The following is a 16,358-nucleotide window of genomic DNA, read 5'->3' as shown; positions in this document are numbered from 1 at the left end:
TTCAGTATTCAGTCCTCGAACTTTACCAGTTAATTCTACAATTTTGCCCTTAAGCTTTGCTTTTTCTGCTGCAAGTTCTTTAGTGGCACCAGGTCCCTCAGAGGACAACTTCTGATTCTGTAATTTTAGGTAAACTATCTCAGTGTCCTTTGTAGCCAATTTGATCTTTAACTCCTTTATTTCTTTGTTTAAACTTTCTCGAGCAGCTAAAAGGTATGATACTTGGGATATAATTCCCACTTTCCCTTCAATGCATTTATTCTCCACCAAGGGTGTCAGACTGAATTTTTGTTTGACTGTTCCTTGGGTTCCCTTTATCCCAATTACTCCAAAGTGATCAAACACCTTGTTTAGAAAGTACTCAAATGGCATCCCATGTTTCTGTTCCTTTTCATAGATCACCTTCTTTATGTGCTCTATCATAAGAGCATGTAATCTTATCAACTCAAACTTACTCAAACATTTGATCAAGAACAGGTCGACACCAGAGAAAATGGTCCATTTCTCTGATTTGGGCAGAAGGACCTTGTTTACCAATTTAAAAACTAACTGGAACTCACATGTTATAAAATTTTTCTTTACACTAGCTATTGAAGTTCTACCTATTTTTAAAGCTTCAATCATGAATTCTGTTGAGGGATATTGTTTCACAATAGTCCTTATACCTATTATAGGTACATCCAGGATTTTCCCCAAGCCCTCTTAATCTAGATATATCTCTTTCCCTTACACTAAACTAGTTAGACTCACCTTATCTTCTGACAAATTCATGGTGTAGTAAAATTCTTAAACTTTATTTTCAAACACCATAGGAGCCAATCCTTTAAGTAGGTTCAGCCAACCTTGATGTTTCACAGATTTCACCAATTTCACCATGCAATGTTTCTCATAAATCTTTGGATCAATCACTCCTTTAGACAGCACATTTTGGGTTTCCAAGAATGCATGTCTTACTTTTATAGGGACAATTTTCCTTTCTTCCTCTTTTCTTCTTCTCTTTGAGTTACTACTTGGATCTTTCTTTTCATCAGTTTTTTTATTTGTGGGACTAGGTCCCTTAGAGACTTTCTTTCTTTTGACAACAATATGTTTTTTTTTTCTTATAGAAGTACTACGAGACATTGGATAGAGGACCTGGTCCTCTCAGCATCATGAAATTCTTGCTTTCCCTTCTTAGTTGCAATAACAATGTTAGAATCATTACCCTTATCTTCTCTAACTTCTACAATTTTGACATTCTGCGTCTTCTCTGCATTAAATTTTTTAAGACTTATTCTTTTAGTATTAGAAGACTTACTCTCCTTCATCACATTTGCTAGCAGTTTTATTTCAAACCCTCTGGTGGAATAAGATCTTGTAACCTATATACCAGAGTCAATTATTTCGTCCTTTTCTTTATTATCCCACAATTTCTTCATTTTCCAAATCAAAGGTTGTTTATCCTCTTCTTTTTTGTCTTCCTTATTTGGATGTAATATAAATTCTCCATGCTTTGTTAAACCATCCTTTTTTTCTTGCTAGTTTCTCCTCTACATAAGCTGAACTTTCCTTGGAATCATGTGTAAGCAAAAGAAAATTCTCAACCACCTAATTTATTCTATTGAATGAATCATACTTCTTTATAAGAATATCCTCATAAACTGGTTGGAAAAATATGGGGTTTGACTCATAAGAGGGTAGGAGAACCAGGTACTTGTAAGTTATCTGAATTTTCAGTACCTTTTAATACTTTAGAAGGGACATGATTTGAGAACATTTGAGGACTTTGGTTTTTCTGTGGAAATAGGTCCTTCAGATTGAGAAATCTCTTGGTCAATAGAGGAATCAAAACCTTTATTTAAGTCAACTTCTAAGGCTAACTCATCAGGATTTTTACTGGAGCCTAGAGTTTTGACTAGAATGGTTTCACTAGGGGTTTCAGGAATTTCAAAAGAAGGACTGATGGGTAAAGCACTTTATGACTCTTGAGGATGATCAAAGGATAATTTTTTGGGGGGGTTGAGGACGATGGAATTTAAGACATTTTGAATTTTTGAGAAAGAAAAAAAAAAGATAGACTTAATGATTGACCTATAAAGTTGCTATTTTCTTTAGTCATGATTGTTGGAACTATAAATATGAGGTTCCTTTTAGATAAGGTAATTGGCCTAGATAGGTAATATTCCTCATAGTCATGATGTTTGACCTTTAGATATAAGATATCCTATAGATGATTACTTATCGATCTATATTATGCCCCTAGATGTGAGATGCCTCATATGTGTGAGATGGTTAGAGATATGCTGCGGCATATAAATATGATTATCACTATGAGTTCCAAATATGTATATGGGCCTAAGGCCGAGATTATAATGTTATAATTATTTTGGATATTTAATTGGGCCAAGGGTCATATTATGGTTATGATTGGATATCCAAGAAGTGCTTATCATTGTAAAGGATACGATTACAGTTTATGGATTTATATATATGTTTGTAGACATATCTCTCCGATATGGGATGGAGAAAGATGCGATATGTTGCTTATGACCTTATTGATTGGATACTGGTGATAGCATGCATAGATTTGGTACATCCATGATTATTATATTGGTAACTTATATGATTCTAGATGAAGTATGATCTTATAATTGTTCTTTCTAATTAATGGTTAAGCCATAATGTAGCTAGTTTTTCATTAGCTGACTATAGCACTTAGTGGCTAGTTAATCTAAGTATTAGTTAATGAATCTTGCTTAGTATAAATATGTGGTATCTAGCCATGGTTAGTGCGTGACTTATGGTGTGGTCGGGTCTAGCATAGGTGAAGGTTAGTTGATATTAAACACTAAGTTTGTGACATCAATTAGTCGATAGCTGAGGAGTTGTGCATTTATAAGGCGAGATAATAAGAGATGTTCGTAATAAGAGCTGACTAGTTAATAACTATGAATAGTTGCTAAATGGTTAATAAATGTATAGTTAATCAAGGATTAGTGGTAAACGATGGTTAGTTAATGAATGGTGTCAGTTAATAAAAGATAGTTAGATGACAAGTAATAATGTGTTGTCTAATAGTGATTGACGGGTATAGGATGATTAGTTGATAATAATTAATAATGGATAAATGGTGATTCGGTCTAGTGATAAACCTAGACTAGATGTTAAATGTCGACTATTTAATAAATAGCGGTTAGTTTTTATCCCATGAATATGGATAATGTTTAGGCTAATAACTAGAAATCGTGTGATGACAAGTGAACTATTGGTTTCTTCATAATAAGCATTGGTAAGCTAATAATGAGTAGTTGGAAAATATTGGCTAAATAGATAAACTATGGTTATATGACTATGTTTATGAGTATTTTTAGTATCTGTTATTCATTAATAATTGTTGAAATAATACTGATACCCGACAAGGCCAAAGGATACTATTATGATAATATTGATACCCGGCAAGGCCGAAGGATACTGTTGTGATGATGTTGACACCCGGTAAGGAAGAAGGATACTATTGTGATAATGCTGTACTCAAAAGGGTCGAAGGATATATTGATGATATGTTGATTTTCAATAAGGTTAGAGATTGATGGCGATGATGATGGTCCTGATAAGGACAGTTATGATGAGTTGTAATATTGATTATGTACTTTGCATTTATTACTGCATGTGTATCACCTATCATAAGTATGCACCTATATTTATCAACTAGTATGGAACTGTTGCATAAATATGGGTGAAGAATTTGCCTTATGTTATTATATGCTGATTGAAACTTTCGAGTCTAGGGTGGTGGGGATACGCATAGGCTCGGCTAGGTATTTGGTTGTTTGGAGTATCCGATTATTTATGAAGTTATTGATATTGTTATTATCATTGTTATGATCATTATTATGGCTAGCCTATGTCAGATTAGTTATTGATATGGTATCAGGATTGAGGTATGCATTTGGCCTCTTCTATCTTATGATCGTATTACTATGTATGATTATTCATGTTTAGCTGTATGGATTAGAATCCCTAAGTATGATAGTAATTAAATCTTGATAGTATTATTATGAGGTCTTAGAATAAAAATATGATGATTTAAGTTATGTATTGAGATGACCTCATGTTTATGTGTATATATATATATATATCTAAATATATATCTAGCTATATAAAGCTATGGTACTATTGTATATCCCTTCCTTTATTGTTCATATTGTATAGTCATTTCTTCACCTTTTATATTACTATATATCTTTCTTTTGCCCTTTATTCATATGTTGGCCTGGGATATACAGTATAGTATCGTCATAGATTGAATGCAGCCAGAATAGGCTAGTTCATGGTGATACTTCCTTAATCTTGTTATGTTAAACTTTTGGACATAAATAGAATAGTTGTCCCTAATTATTTTCATTGACTTGTTGTATGATTTCTGAACTCTTGGGTGTAGATTTCATTCTATTTATATGTTGCATATATATGCATTATCTTTAGAGCTCAATTGGCATATGCCTACTGAGTACCATTCATTTAGTACTTATACTACACTTCTGTAGCCTGTAGATCATAGTATGGATTATCATCGTTGATGTGCGCATCATGCAGAGCAGCCTGTGTTCAAATACTTACAGTGAGCTCCTAACTTTTGGAGTATTACTTATCTATCTCCTATGTATTAGACTAGTCTCTAAGTTGTATTTGGAGATAAATTGTATCAATGTATTTTTCCTTGATATATCACTTTTGTACTCTTATAATATTTAGAAGATTTTGTACTGATACCATCAGGTTTTGGGATTCTTCTATTGATCTTTATTTCATATATTCTATATTTTTTTATTATATTATTTAATAGTTCGTTATTAGTCGTTCCAGACATGGGTTGGATTTCCTACTAATGGGCTATGGTAGGTACCATCACGACCTGAGATGTTGGGTCATGAAAATTTGGTCTCAATGCCTAGGTTTCACCAGTGTGTTAGTACAAGAGCTAAGTGTTAGTAGAGTTCTACGGATCAGTATAGAGACGTCTATAACCTATCATCGGGAGGCTACAGTGACATTTTAGGAAATTAACTTCTTGACTTCTTATCGGGTGTCTGTATTGCTATAAACCTCAAACATATTCTTTGACTCCATTCTATCCTTGAAGGATGATGCGACATTGTTAAGAAATGAGGATGAGACTCCAATATGTGTTTCTAGATTTTCAGCGCAGCGTCATCCTAGAGAGTCAGAGATGGACATCAAAGATCTTCAGCGGCAGCCAAAAAGAATTTTGGTCTATTAGTAATATCAGGGTTCTTTACCAGTTTTGAGATTCGATTTCTTGTATGATCCATGCATTTTTCAATGACATCTTTTTGAGCCAGATATTGATGCATGGATGTGTTAGAGGGTTAGTATTGCCACTCCATTTGGCATTGTAGCATTGGATAACAGCTGAATCTTTCTTCCATTAGGATATTGATTATGAGAAGACCATAGAAAGCACATGTATTGAGATATATAGAAATGGTGGCAAGAGGCATGCCATCAGTACAGTGCTATTGGTATTTTATCCAAGAGTAAGGATTCTTTTGGTAGAGTTCATCTTAACCTACTGCCCATCATCTTTAGGCAGACAGTATTCTATACTATAAGTAGTTCTCAGACTTGTCATAATGATCATAGTAGAAAAAGTTCCTGTTAGACTTACGTAGTGTGGTATGGTTCTTTGAGCCATGACGACTACTCTGGATATTGAAGGAAAGTATCTCAAAGTATTCCAGGATCTTAGTTTGGTTATACTGTGATAAGACACTGGTTCAAAAAATGCCCTAGGTATGAGATAGATGATCAACTAAAGTTAGCATGTATTTTCCTTGCCAGCCTAGGGTCCTTGAGATAGGATGTGATTTCAAAAGTATGGACATAATTTTGCAGATTTCTCTCAACATTAGTTGGCTAGCCATTTAGGCTTAGTTTGTTTCTCACGATATTGGTGCTTCAGAAGTTTGCTTCGACTGTAGAGAGACTGATTACTAGTCTAGGAGTATCCCTGGCATGAGATTTCTAGTCCTTTAACTTATTTAGATCAGCTCATGATGTTGTGACATCTTCAGTTAGAGATAGTGCACTTGGCATCTCAGTTGATAATTCAGTAGATTAGTCTAAATTAGATCCGTTTAGATATATTTTCCCTATGCTCGCCAGGCATGTGATTGCAGATGTCACCATGATTAGTGTGCTTTTATTTTCTATTTTTATCTCTTATTATATGTATTAGGGTTTTCATACCCATTGATGATTGTATGCCTTAATGAATTTATATCGATCATTATGTGCCTTATTATTGGATTCATTATTTGAGTTACTAATCTGTGGTTTATTTCTTTTAATAGTGGATGGAGTAGATCTATATTGATGTTTTCCCCTATGGGTGTGGTTTTTGGGTTTGGGTCGTGTTTATCTTGGTACATTAGCCTTATTATAGCCCTTGAGTGGTACATGATATGGATGTTCATTTTGGTACCGCCTGTTCAGTATATTGATATTGATATTATTGTTGCTATTGCTATCACTACATGAGGTTATTGATATTACTTAATATTATTACTTGATATTGTGACATGACAAATTTGATCCTCGTTGGGTAGCTATATAGACTAGTGTTATCTAGTTAGACTTTCATTTTCTTGTGATATTATTTGGTGTCTTGAGTAGATATAGCCCGATTAGATGATTTCTTTCCCCTAGTGTGGCGAGGTTGCCTATGTTCCCTCTTAGTTAGCTGTATTAGATTAATTTAGGCATGTGTTATGGTATCGAAGGTAAGTTGACCTTCCATAGTTCTTTGTGGTTTTTGAGTAGGCAGTTTAGTTATGTTTAATATTTTTGAGTTTGATATCCTTAGACTTGCCTCCTGGGTTGCGAAGGATTTTGTTTTGGCTATCCCTTTTAGTATAGCCCATTTGTGAGATTTACCAGTTTGAGGTCCATTCTTTGTTTGTGGCTATTTCTTCCTCCGATAGAGATTTTGGTATTGATGTTGAGATATCGTGGATTCATCTCATAGGTATGTTGGTTTTGTTCCCTTAGGATGGTTCTCTCTATTGTTAGTGTAGAGAGTAGATACTCCTTTGTTGTTGTGATATGGTTTTATCTAGTGGAGTTGGATAATTAGAGGCAGGTGGCCTTTCCTGTGATCTCTTCATAAGTTTGCAAATTAAAAATTATTTATCTTGAATTGTTGACTTTCTGGTTGTGGTTGTGACTTTGACCTTGGTTTCGAGAATTGGTGTATTTCTTCTTTGTGATGTGGTTCTTGGGTGGATTTGGGAAATCTTCATTTCAGAGTATGTTCAGCCTAGTGAGGCTTAATGGAGTGTTTCTCCTTGGTGATATGTACCTCTAGCTATTTCTTTGCCTAGATGGAGTATTGGATTAGTTAGTTCCCAGCTTAAGTTGCATTTTTTTAAGTTGCTGGAGCTTTTGCCATTTCTGGTGTGGTTTCAGCCCGAGAAGTTTTTGAGTATGTTTAGATGGTTCATGCCCTCCAGCAGATATGGAGTGGGTTATATACATTTTCAGCCAGTGGATCATCCTTTTGTGTGATTTCTAGTTTGCGGCTATAGTTCATTCCCTCCAGCTGATATAGGGTTGGTTGCTTGTATTATTAGTTAGTGGTCATCCCTATGGTGATTTTTATCTCCCGATATATCTCAACTGAGGCTTGGTATGATTTATCTTAGATATGTCACATTTAGATACTAGAGTCAATTTGAGATAGTTGACATTAATATAGCCTTATTGACTTAGTTTTGGATTTGACTCCTTGGAATGGCGATTTGGAAGTATGATAGATATGGAGCATTAATTATTACCTATTTTTAGTTATCATTTGGATATTTAAGACCGAGCGATTCAGCCGTGGTATTGAGATTTCAGCTTGGTGTTGTAGAGCTTGCGTGTAACTTTTGTTTTAGACTTGTCCTTGTTCATATTTAATTTATAAGCTGGTTGAGCCTACTCTGTGGATTCCTATTTGATCTTCTAGACTTTGGATAGACCATAGTTGATGAGTGATTAGATGATCCCATGATCCCCATATTGGTTACTTCATTTTTTACCTCGAGTTTCAGTTTTCTTTGGAAATTTTAGATGATTTACTCAGTGGGAGTAATATTCTCGAGTTGGATTCAGTATGACTTCATTCTCGGTGGATGAGACATCCTGGAATTAAATATTCAGTAATGAGTAGTTATAACTAGGATTTTGAGATTTCAATTTGATTTTCATCTAACTGGTTGCAGCATTGGCATGGATTATATTCTTTGATTATCTCTATTTGTATGCCCAGACAGTGCCTTATTAGCTTATTCTCAAGTTTTCCTTATGGACTTTCATTGGGTCAATTGTAGTTCTTTGAGTTCTCCATGATAAGATTGCGTAGACAAGACTCAAGTCATTTTTCTCCTCGCTTGGAGTTTATAGCATGTGAAAAATGGTAAAAGGAAGGTTAGTTTTGGATTTGGAGTTTGTTTTATAACTCATGTCTTAGTTTGTTTTAGGCTTGGTTGAGCCCTCGTTGATTTATGCGGATATAGAGATGGTATCAGCATGCTATGATCCAGATGTGCGTGGATCAACCTTCTTGGTTTAGTTTAAGGTTTTATGACTCATGTCTTAGTTTATTTTTGGCTTGGATGAGACCTCATTGATTTATCCGGATATAGAGATGGTATCAGTGTGTTATAATCCAGATGTGCGTGGATCAACCTTCTTGATTTAGTTTGAGGCCAGTTAGCGGTTAAGTTGAGTTTTGGCTATTTTGGAAGTAGAATGAGAGTGTTGGTTGAAAAAAGGATACTTGTGGTGCAATCTGTAGATGTGTCTTCTCTCCATTGAGGTTACCTGGGAAGTAATGCTTGGAGCATGTGGGCCCAGTGCCTCATCCTTTTGAGCCTTTGGGATTCTTTCTATTAGTTGACTTTCAGGGACGAAAGTCTTTTTAGTAGTGGATATTATAATGACCCTTTAGGTCATTTTCCATATTTATGCTTATCTTCACCATTTGAGCTTCTCCATAGCTGCCCCAAGTCATTTTGACTTATTGGGACCGACGGTTCGATTATCGGGTAGTTCATTTACTTTTTAGAACCAATTCCCTATTTAGAAGTCTTCGCTAGTCCCAAATGGCCATTAGGAAAACACTTCAGTGAAACGATCTCAGATGTCGATTTTAGTTTGGGTTGAACTTTTGTTCGGGTCCCAATGCACCCAAGCTTATTTTGACATATTGGTTGGAAAGTTGAAAATCAGAAAAATGGATGTGGGATTCACGTTTGGTCAAACAACCTCGAATTGAAAATCCTACTTCACCATCGAGTCTGAAATATCGATTTTAGAATAGGAGGACCCTTGGTTCAGGTCCCAAGGCTCCCGGACATATTTTGGGCTATTGAGCGGATTTTATGAAAAATGATGAAACTATAGGTGTGGGCCCCAATTTTTGCCTAAACACTCTCAGATGAAAGTTTTGATGATTCCAATGGATTTGGAATGTGTTTTACACACAAAATTCACTATTGGATCATGTTCTTTGAATTCTAGATGAGTTTCGAGTGTCAAAAACTTATTTTTGATTTTGTTGTCATCTGGTGCAACCGCGATCGCGACAAATAGCATAGCGATCATGGTAGTGCGATCGCGGCCCGTAGGACTGCGATAGCGACATTATACAAAGACCCCAAATGCTTTTGGGGTATTTCCCCTTCATCATTTAGACCTAGAAACCCCAAAATGAGTATAATAACTCAAAATTGGTCATGGTGGGTGACTTGGGAGCTTGAGATCATCTTTTATTGCAATTATCTTCAAATTTAAGGTAAGAATCCTTTGAATTCATGCTTGAATTTCTTAGTTTGGACCAAAAATATCAATTTAGCTTAGGTCTTGATTTTACTCCAAAGTATGCTTAATTTTCACCCATTTCTTGAGGGTTATGATTGTTTATGTGAGAACATTAGGTTGGCTGCAGAAACTAGTTTTCCGTATGCGGGACCCACTTGGGATTTTAGTGTCGTGTTATGACCCGATGCACAATAGTGCAATATGGGTGTCATCAGACTCTTATTGATGAGTAGATTATGGTTTTGATAGTTTTATGGCATTTTGAGGATTGTAAAGTGAAGACGAGCATGTGGTGCATGAAGTGAGGTTTTGTAGTTTGGACTTGAGGTAGGCTTCTATCTATTTTTTGATGAGAGGTGAATTTACCACTCATTCACACTCGACATACGTGAACATTATGATATTTCAAATGAATAAAAGAGACCTATATATGATTAAATGCACTACTATCCTTATTTTACAGGCATACATGTTATGAGATAGAAAGATGTGGACTTGAGCTAAAAAGGATCAAAGAAAGAGAAAGAAAGTGCAGGTGGAAAACCTAGAGTAGAAATAGGCCTCAGTTACAGCGATCGCGGCCTGAGGTTTATGATTGCAACAGTTAAGATGGTCAGCAACCTCGATCGGGTTGATCTACACACGATAGTGGTAGCCGCGATCGCGGCAAATCTAGTACGATCTCGATCATGCGGGATTTAGCTCAGGGCAGTTTTGTAATTTTTAGCAGCCGACCCCAAATCCTTTAAAATCTTAAATTCCTTTCCCATTTTGGGCATTCTATAGAGAAGCAACACTTTTGAATTTGAAATTAAAACCCTAAATTGGGCAAGAATTGTAAATTTGATTTGAAGATTTAGATTTTGGTATTTGTGAAGAATTGATGACTTGAACAACCCATTTGGTATATGTTTCTTTCTTTTCTTCATGAGTAGCTAAATCTTTTAATCTTGGGATTATGTTCAACTAAGGTGTAAATTAGTAGTGTTTGTAATGTATTTGTGTACATGCTAGTTATATGATAATGGGTTATACAGTTGCTTGATTAAATTGGTTGGGATTTGTGAGTGAAAACCCAAAATAACCACTTTGGTTTATGGGTGAAAACCCCATGCTCTTGAATGCCTAAGCCATTGTTGAAAGAGGGGTTTGGGTGAACTTTAGGAACCCTCATCCTCTTTGAAAGAGGTATACGGGAACCAAGGAATTAGTATATAATTATTAGGTTTAGTTTAATCATTTTCACTATCTTATACATAAGGGTGATTTTGTAGTTGACTTTACCTTGGGTATCATCCTAGAAATAGGGGTGCCTAAATTGAGGTAGTGGGTAAATATGATTATCACACTTGTTAGGTACCTGAAAGGTTCAACAAGTGAAATCTTTAAGGTTTTATTAAGAAATTAGCCTCAAGGGTCCTAGACCGAGCCTACCAGATTATAAACTTACTAGAATGTGCATCAAATCTCACACACCCACACTTATATTGCCCTTAAGTATAAATGAACCAAAGATTCTTCAAATATCGAAGTTATATTAAAGTTTGTTTCCCACACCTAAGTTGCCCTTAGGTATACATTATCCCAAGATTCTTCAAATATCAAAGATAAATTAAAGTTTGTTGCTTAATTTGTGAAATCAAATTACTAGTGACATACATTCTCCCTTAACCAAGAACCCCCCACCCCTCTCCTATTTTTAATTATGTTGTTTACTTTACTAACACTTCGGTTATTATCTTAGTAGGACTTAGTTACCCATAAGATTAGAACTCTATCTTTCACTCCTTGTGGATTCGACCTTAACGTGAGTGGGGATATTGACAACGACCATCCTCTACCACTTTAAATGGTATAGGTGAGCATTATCAAAATGGCATTGTTGCTGGAGAGTGAAATTTAGTTTTTATTTGTGCGGTATTGCTTCTTACTTAGGGTATAACTGTAGTGGTGATCATTTATTTTGGTTGTTGTTTTTGTTTCTTTATAGGTGATCTACATAAAATACACGCAACCATGAGCGACAATGCTAGTCAAACCGGGTCTTTTGACGTCCCTCTTGATGATGAGGAGCAACTCAATAACACTAATTGTTCAAGTGCAATCTGGATCCCACTTACTCATAGGAATGGTGTGTTTTATGTCACAAACTTCATGTGGCACATATTGCAAATGAAGGGAATTTTGGGGGGGGGGGGGATCTTATAAGGACCCCAACCTTCATTTGAAGAATTTTCTAGAGATGTGTGCACCCTTTGATATCGCACACATAGCCCAAGAGTCCATCCGGCTTCACCTTTTCCAGTTTTCTCTAATGAAAGAGGCCATATTATGGCTCCGATCTCTTCCGTCTGGGTTTTTCACTTCATGGGATGAGCTCACCACGACCTTTCTTGACTGTTATTTCCCACCATCCAAAATGTTTCAATTGAGGGATGAAATCTTTAAATTTAGGCAATTGAATGGACAGTCTTTGTATGAAGTATGGGAAAGATTTAATGGAAAACTAATGTGATGTCCAAACCACGACGTCCCAGAGAAGATGTTTCTCTAAATCTTCTACCGTGCTTTTGACCCACTTAACAAAAATATGGTGGACAATACGGTAGGTCTCTCTCTTATGAAGTTGCATTATCTTGCCGCAATGAATTTGCTTGAGGAGGTTATTAAGCAAAACTGAGGATGGTATGACCGAGATGCTGAGGTTCCTTAGAGTTCTCCCACTACATCCTTTGTTAACAAGGAACAAAGCAAACGAGATAAAGAAAGAGAGGAGAATATGGCTAAGATGATGACGCAACTAGAGGTTTTGAAAAAACATGTGATGGGTACACCCACAAAAGCGATGAATGTCGTGGCATCAAAAGTCTATGAAGATGATAAAAAGAAACCTGTGGAAGTTGATGAAGAGGTGGTGGAAAATGAGAAACCACAAAGTGATGTGATGCCTACAATACAAGTCCCTCCCCTGTTCCCTCCAATGCTTCAAAGAAAAGAAGAGGGTGATAAACTCAAGAAATTCATGGCCAAGCTTAGCAACCTCTCTATCAATATTCCATCGCTTGAAGCAATCCAAGAAATCTCGAGATACTCTAAGACTATGAAGAAGTTGATGTGAAAGAAAAATATTATCGAGAGTGACACAATTGAAGTCACCCATGGTTGTAGTTCTATCATGAGTAGCAAAATTGCGAAAAAGAAGGAAGACCTCAGGGCTTTTACTATCCCTTACACCATCGGAATGCATATGTTCGCTCTATGCAATCTTGGTGCAAGTATAAACCTTATGCCTTTTTCCATATACAAAAAGCTTGGCTTGGATACTCCAACTCCAATATTTATGTGATTGTTATTGGCGGATTGGTTTATCAAAAGACCGGTCGGGATTTTGTTTGATGTTCTAGTCAAGGTGGATAAATTTATACTTTCGACAGACTTTGTGGTTTTGGATTACAAAATGGATCAAGAGGTTCCCATTATTCTTGGTCGATCTTTCTTAGCTACCGGAAGGGACATTGTTGACGTAGAGTTTGGTGAAATGAGTTTTAGAGTTCATGATGACAAGGTCTCTTTTAGGGTATGCAAAATAAAGAAACAACCCATGGAACTTCAAGTAATATCATTGATTGATGTTGAAATCATAGAAATGAACAAGGGGAGCCTGGAGTACCCAACTTGGGAAAGGATAAAGACGTTTTGCCACGGCGTAAACTAAGGCACTATGTGGGAGGCAACCCACAAAGGCCACAAGAGTGGCTTATATCCTTTGCTTTTCCTTTTGTGGTGTAGATTTTAGTTTTGAAAATTGAATAACCATGCATTTGTGGCACTATTGAGTGTGTTGGTAGAGCTTGGAAAGGGGAAAGTGTGAAATTTTTTCATCATGAACTAAACAGGGAAAATTAATCCAATTGTGAAATGAGCCGAATAGAGGAAAATAGGGGTGCAGAAATGCCCTCAGTTACTGCGATCGCGGGCTCTAGTCTGCGATCATGGTCACCCGCGTGTCTGTAATCACAGACTAATGGCCACTATTGTGGTTACCTCAATATATAACCATCTGATTTCCCCATTTCCCTCACACTCTCTTTTTAATTTTACTCTTTTATTGGACTCATTTTTGACCAAGATTGTGAGCTCTCCAACAGCATCCTTGCATCCCTCCTACATCACGTATCTGAAAGGTGTCATAAATCCATTATTTGATTGTTGAAAATAGGCCATAGAATGCATATTGTAGAGAAGGACTGATTCTTTGATTTTCATGCTTAATTGTTTCAAAAATTGTGCTTATGTGGTGCTTAACTATTAGACTATGGTGTGCACATAAGTAGGAAAGTCTTGAGTACCTAAAATAAGTATAAAATTGATACAAATAAAGAGTGTACACCAAGTGTTTGATATATTTCCCAAATGATTATTCAATAATGGTTTTTGCATTTTAGGGAATAATCGAACACTTAAGAGTCTTGATAATCGGTAATGTGAATTCCTATTATAGAACATGCTTGTGGCCTAAATATTTAGAAATTTCAAACATGGAAAGTCGGTATGGAACTGGTCTTAGTTACCGCAATCACGGTCATCGAAACTGTGATTGCAGCAACACGAACAGGGCTCTATGGCCCACAATCGCGGTAACCAAGGGTGATTTCCTGCCATACCCAAAAATTCTGCACTTCAGATTTTTGTATAAACACCACCAAGCAACTATCTAGTGGGATTTTGTGAACAACATAGCATACTTTATGCATAGAAATGTCAAAGATGGTTGTGTGTGTTGTATGTTTCTTTTCAAGATAATCTTATGGACAAATATGACCAAATCCGATTAATGGCATCCGAATGCTATACTCACTACTATGGTGATCTTCCAAGGACAAAGCTAGTCCTGGAGAGAGGTATATGTTTGGATAATGTATCGAAAAAACTTCTGGAATTTCATGACAGGATTGAGGCTACAGGGTGGCGGTGTTTCGGCCTGGATCCGTACAAGACAAATGAGTAATGGGTCCGTGAATTCTACACAAATCTTAGCGTAGTGTCTTTCTCAGACCCATCCAACATGAGTATCAAGATTTAGGGGAAAATGGCGAACTTTAGGGTGGAGAAAATTAATGATATCTACGATCTCCCAAATGCAAACATGGGTGAGTTCAAAGAAAAAGGGTGTAAGCCGATAAGCTGGATGGCGGAAAGATTGTGCCCCAAAAATGAAGTCTCGTGTGTGGAATGTCTTGTGTGCGGAATCCAAGAGTAAAATCCACATGAATGACTTTACTTCTAAGGCCTATATTTGGTTGAACATAATATGTAGCCGAGTCTCCCCTTGCACCTATATGACATCAGTCCCAAAATTCTAGGTACAGATGGTTGCTTGCATTCTAGATGACATTCCTTTGAATGTTGGTCAGCTTGTGCTTTCTGATATGAAATTCTTCAAGAACCAAGGTGGTATGTATCTCTTCTTCCCCCTCTTTGTTTACTGAGTTTTGTAGGAGAGCTGGGGTTGACGAATACTCTGAAGACACTTGGGTGCTCCCTGGTACCCCAATCTATCCTTTAAGAATTCTAAGAGAGGGCGTATAGTTAAAAGCAAGAAGAAAAAGATTGTGTAACGCCCCGAAAAATGGGTCCCAGAGCGTCACACGGTGCTTGATGCTACGAGTAGCCCCAAGCTAACCGTTTGAGCTATTTTAATTCAGTTCAACACAAATCAACGGGGTTTCCATAAATAACCCTCAAATATCAACAGAGTAATCATCATTCAAGAATAAAAGAATTTCAGAAAGATAACAAAATACGACTTATTAGTCAACTCCCAACATCTATACTAGTCTGACAAGCCTCTAAGAAAATCAATAAAACCAGTGAGCCATTGAGACATGCCCCAACTGGATCATACTCAGTTATCAAATGTAAACGATTCCGTGAAACCAACATCAGACATCAAGTCCTCGGAACATGAGGATTCACCATAACAGAGGATGTAGAACAGCGTGCCCGAAGAATCACTATCAAATCACCACAATCGAAGATGTGTGTCAGTACCATGGAAAGGAACCGAGTATATGGGGGTATATGCAGTTGTATAAACATCATCATCATAAATATTTATAAGAAATATGCAGGATGTATGAAAGACTCACATAACCCGAAGAAAATCATCATAATCATGAGAGGATGAAATAAGTACAATAACACATGTGAGTCATCATATAATTTATCAATCACTTTCAGTTCATCAAGAATATCAATTCTCATAATGTAAATATCATTTAAATCTTTCAAAAGAATAACTTTCACAATTCCACTTTCAAATCACTTAAACATTCACCATAGACACAAGGAAACACACACACACTGGAAGATCCTATAACCGACATAAACCATGTGAGCTACATGGAGTCCAATGTACAACCCATGTTAGGGAGAGTCGTCCTATCCTTGCCATCGGAGTAGGACTATCAATATCAAATCCGCACAAACTAGTG

Source organism: Capsicum annuum, chromosome 11, assembly GCF_002878395.1.
Source record: "Capsicum annuum cultivar UCD-10X-F1 chromosome 11, UCD10Xv1.1, whole genome shotgun sequence".
NCBI lineage: Eukaryota > Viridiplantae > Streptophyta > Magnoliopsida > Solanales > Solanaceae > Capsicum > Capsicum annuum.
This window is presented reverse-complemented; position numbering follows the sequence as displayed.